The sequence below is a fragment of the Cebus imitator genome, unplaced genomic scaffold (genome assembly GCF_001604975.1).
Source record: "Cebus imitator isolate Cc_AM_T3 unplaced genomic scaffold, Cebus_imitator-1.0 Scaffold680, whole genome shotgun sequence".
NCBI lineage: Eukaryota > Metazoa > Chordata > Mammalia > Primates > Cebidae > Cebus > Cebus imitator.
The window spans coordinates 1-5,061 of record NW_016107995.1 but is presented as its reverse complement, the minus strand read 5'-3'; the positions used below and the strand labels follow the sequence as shown (position 1 = coordinate 5,061).

At 55.8% G+C, this 5,061-nt stretch overlaps 1 long non-coding RNA gene across 1 annotated transcript; it reads right to left on the bottom strand.

Moving 5' to 3' along the window:
• Positions 1 to 832: 832 nt before the first annotated feature.
• Positions 833 to 3,958, bottom strand: LOC108296054. Its single transcript, XR_001821729.2, has 2 exons — positions 3,832 to 3,958; positions 833 to 1,076 (listed from the first exon to the last, which is right to left on the bottom strand). It is a non-coding gene; the product is annotated as an uncharacterized LOC108296054 (long non-coding RNA).
• Between the last annotated feature and the right edge of the window lie 1,103 nt (positions 3,959 to 5,061).

Genomic DNA, 5,061 nt, shown 5'->3' with positions numbered 1-5,061 from the left:
TGGAGGACTGCTGGCTTGTCCCAGGCCGGCCCCGGCTGCTGAGCCCCAGCAAAGGACAGGAGCTCCATCAGGATGACAGGCTGAAAATCCACTCAGCACTTGTGAGAAAATGAGTTGGAGCCAACATTCGGTTCTGCTTCAAACCTCACCTGGTCCCTAGTAAAAACGTCTCCTCTGTAAACGTGCCAACGAGGTGACACCCACCGTTCAGTGGGTTCTCAGCGGTGGGGGCAGCAGGTCCCTCATCTACCGAGGGGCTTTAACTCTGAAAATGGGAAGAGCTGAAGTCCCGGGCCTGGGCTCTCCTGGTCTGAGAAACACTCTTCCCTTGGAGATGGGTATGAAATAGGAACTTCGCTGTTTTACGGCCATTATCAATTACTGAGCTGGGCCCACAGGAAACAAACCCCTTCCCACGTGGGTCCCACATTCTCCAAGGAAATGGACCACTGTGCACTTCTCTCGTAGAAGGTGCCTCTTGCAAAGTCACCGTCTGTCATCCTAGCTCTTATGCGTTGGGTCTGCGCGGAGCTGCCCTGACGTGGAGGCCGGAGGACAGCACGAGGCCCGCTTCACTGACAGACACACACCGCGAACCTGCCCAGGGAGCAGAGGGGCGGCCCCGGGGCAAGGTCCCTCAAGTGCTGCCAGCAGGCCCAGCTGCGCGGCCCCCTGCTCCGGCATACAGCGGCTTCACACACGCTGTTTGCTACCAGCCAAGCGTGGTTCTCTTAGCATGCTGACGCAGGCACACACAAACACACACAGAGATTTTAGGGACGGCGACATTCACCGAAAACTGCAGGAGTGAGATCACTCTGCATGGGGTATCGCTTTCTTTTAATTGAAGTGAGGGCAACACCTGGTCACATCAGAGACGAACAGCCTCGTGCAGGCGGCTGAGCACACTATTGTCTTTCTCGGTTAACCAGGTCCTCACTTCAAGGGACTTCCACGTTCTTTAAAACCACCTGAAGCGGTCCTGCGCAGACTCACGCTGAGGCTCTGCACCACGGGCCTGGCCTGCAGCACAGCATCTCACTGGATGTCATCATCATCAAAGAGATCTTCAAAATCTAGGGAAATAAGCAGAACCACGTATTTACACACACAAGGGTAAGCAGCAAACAGATCACTTCAAAATGAATTCTATGGTAGCTCAAAATGCAGAGTCCACAGTCAACGATCTATGAAATAAAAGACTTTCCCATAAGAGACTTTCGGTTTTACCCAACCAGGGATGGTGGGTGTAGTCTGAGCGTAGAGGGTGAGCGGGACAATCCTGGGAATACGCATGCAGGGCTGTTCTGGGTCCCACGGACATCACCTCACAGCCACAGCTCAGCACTCAGGACACGCCAATGCCGCATCTGCACCCACAAGGGCACGGCGGCCAAGGTGCCGCCCTCGTGCTGGGCTGGGGAGAGACCAAGCTGGGAGGCATGTGCTGGGCCCCGGGAGCGGAGGGAGACCAGCCGCCGCCGCTGTGAGGATGAGAAAGCGGGCTGGGTGTGGAGCCTCCTGTAAGGCAGTGGGAACCACACTCAAGCCCGAGAAACACCGCGAAGGCCCGCTCCTGCTGGAAGAAACGCAGCCAACACGTGTGCGCTGCCCTGGGTGATCAGAATCAGCTCCCCCCACCCGCAGGAAAGATTCTGTCCTTCTGTCTAGTTTTCTGTGTTTTCCAAATTTCCTTCCACAGGCAATGATGGGAGGAGACGACAAAGCTAAAAACCCACCCATATATACTGTCCTGAAAACGTGCAGTACGAACTATGAACTAGAAAGGGAAGTTCAACTCCTGGATGGTTAGACAGAGCAAAGAGGCAGGAGCCTGCTGGTACCAGCCTTCCTGGGGAGGGTGGCGTCCCTGCGGCATCTCTGGCCACCGCAGAGGGTCCAGCTCTCCCCAGCCACACTGGCGTGCCCCATGTCCTCACTGCCTCCTGACTGCTGTTTGTGGCTCTGCCGCAGGCCCCAGCCCTGGCTGACTCCACCCCTCCCAATCTCTGCTCTGCTGTCCCCTCCGGAGAAACCTCCCTCTGCTGTGCTCCCAGAAACAAGGCCATCCACACGTCGCCAGGGCTCTCGTCACGGTCCCGACCCTGCCTGCTGGCTCATCTGGACCCACCACGATTTTGTAAAACGAAGCAAAGGACGAGAGTGAACCTCGTTCACGGCTAGAATCCTGGTGCCCAGAGGATAACAGCCCAGCAAAACCTATCTGACAAGCAAAAAGGACATGGCAGAAGCCCTCTTCAAAGCCCACAGAGGTCTCTCAAAGAAACGGCTCCTTCAACACATGGGGTTGTCACAACCCGACGGGACAGTGAGCGCTTTGTGAACTTAGCAGGTGGGCGGCAGGGGATAAGAGCTCTCCCACGTTCCCTTCCTGGCCAGCCGTGGCGCAAGGAGACGTGTGCTCACACTGCTCAGGTTGCCCGGCACTCACCCGACAGGTCGGGCCTGGGTCCCTCTCAGAGATGCTTTCCCGCCAGGATTCAGGGGCTGACTCTGAAGTCACATGAACTCAAACACTAGAACACAGTGATCGCCTCTAAACCAGTGGACTGGCAGAGGATGAATGAGGCTTTGAAGGAGATCATCAAAATGCACGCGGGTTGTGCCAGCATCAGCAACTGCCCGATCCTGCCCAAGTGAAGCAGCTTCAAAGGCGCCTGGTGAGCTCGTGTTTTCACAAAGCAGCTCTGGAGAGCACCCCGTGGCTTTGCACAACTGGTTCCCTCTGACGGCAACACCTTCTCCCCCCTCGCTCTGGCATAAAGAATGGAAAGAAATGCTACTCAGGTCTCCAGGCTAACCTCCAATGTCACCTGCCCCAGTTATGACTCTGGTTGGTAGCAGCCAGAATGCTGCCTCAGGGGCATGGCCGGGCACCCTAGGGGAGCCTGCACCCCCACTCAGCAGCCTGGCCACTCCCCTCAGACAACGGCCGCGGACAATAAACATGGTACAGCAGCAGGGATACGGGATGGTGGGGGCCTCGGGTAAGATAAGAAACCAGCGCGGCAAGGTCAAGTCCAACTGTTAACTAGTAACAGGGGCTTTTGTAGAGGCAAACACCATGGATTAAAACAGGATGGAAAACGCCACCTCGCCCTCTGGAGTAAGAAACCTATCTTGTTTACTTACTATTTGAACCCTTAGTAAAGGTTAATATAATCCATAGGAACAAGGCCTTAGGAAATCAGAGGGGAATGAGAGAAATGTCCCCTCTAGCAGGTCTGAAGGTCTTACAGAAACTTTGCTTTTCACTGTTTATTTGGTTCACGCATGTTCTTGGTGACTAGCACTGAGGCCCTGAGATCACACGGAAATGCATCGCGGGTCCTGATTTCAGACGCACTGGTAAAGGGCAAGAGCTGGAGGGTGGCTGTCCCTCTGCAAAGGCAGCTGAGGGCACCAGACCCAGGCAGGCGAACACAGGTGGCCTGGGAGAGGAAAGGAAACTGCCACCCAGAGAGGGCAGACAGGGAGACAGACGGGGTTCCCATGGCTGTGTCTGGGGCAAGGGGCCAGACCCAGCTACAGCCTGAGGTGTCTGCACGCACGTGTTACCACGCTCAAACTCAATTACTGGGCTGCAGGCTGGGAACAATTTCATGCTACTTTTCTCCTGAAAAATAGGGCTGCCTGCCAGTGTGCCCAGCCCACGTCCTTCCACAGAGACTGCACCGCCTTCTGAGAGTGGCACGGGGCCTTTACGGTCTTATGATCCAAACTATCCATGTCACCAAGTTGCTTCACTGCCTCCACCTGGAGAAGAAACATTTAGATTAAACCTGGCGTCCCCATCCCAAGCATGCTTACCATTAAAAAAGTCTGCGTGAACAGCCTTTTCATTGGCTGCCAAGTCCATCAGGAGCCCGGTGCTGCCTCCCGCCTGGGGAATGGAAAGGCAAGGTTACGTCAGTTGTGTTTTCTGAAAGAGCAAGTGGCCGGTGCATTGCAGTGCCCGCCACCCCCACAGGAAAGGAAGGGTGAGGGGAAACAGGCTCCACTTGGAGTCAACATTTTCGTTCCAGACAAAGGAATGTGTACGAGGGGAGGGGGAACGGGAGGGAGAAATTCAAAGGAATTATTTTACGGTCTCTCAAGGGCTTCTGTTCCTTGATTCCTCCTTGCCTTTAAAAAAGAAACCTACCATTGCCCTAAGCACCGCGACTTCTCTGTAACCACAGGAGAAGTTTCTGATCCCCGCTGGACGTCACCACAGAGGCCACAAACATGCAAAACTGAGCCCATCGCCTCGGCTCAGGGTCCCTTCCCACTTTCGTCTGGAAATGAAACCACTTCTGCAAGGAAACTGACCTGCTCTACCACTGAGGTCCCAGTGACGGCTGCCATCACAGACCGTCCACTGCCACAACTCCACGGCAGTGAAAAAAACCATGTCACAACCCAAACTGGACAATCTGAAGCCCTCAGCATTTTGGATCCTGTTTAGTCACCGGGCGACAGCAGAGTCCTCTGATGGCAGCACCCTGAACAGCTGGCCCCAGGTCCTGCTGCTGCCATGACCCGGCATTCACAAGGCCGTTTGGTCCACCCTGCCCTGGTCCCCACGTGGCTGAATGCTCCTGTTCCCTTTCACTGCTGCTCTCAGAAAAGCCAGGAAGCTCAACTTCCTCCCCGGGCATCTCAGCCTCCCTCCCCACCCCCATCACCACAGGTAGCCATGCACTTTCTACCACTTAAACACGGGCTGGGCTTGTCCCTGCCAGCATCCGCCTCACTTACACATCTTCAACTCTCCTGTTCTCCCTGCTCCCTCACCGCTTCAGAGCAAGTGGGAGCCTCTCCGTCCCCACTGTAAAGCCCTCTGGTGGCTCCACATGGCCTAGGGCTGTGACTTTAAAACAGGACTGAGGCGTGGGTGTACTAGAAGTGCTTGGGGAGCGGCGTGCACAGAGCCACCCTCTTCAGCGTAGCTCCAGACGGTCTCGTGACCTGGTCCCTGCCCACTGCCCCCCCTCTCCGGCACTGCACGCTCCACCATGCTAAAGAACACGACATTCCCTTCCCTTGGTGAGCCGACAT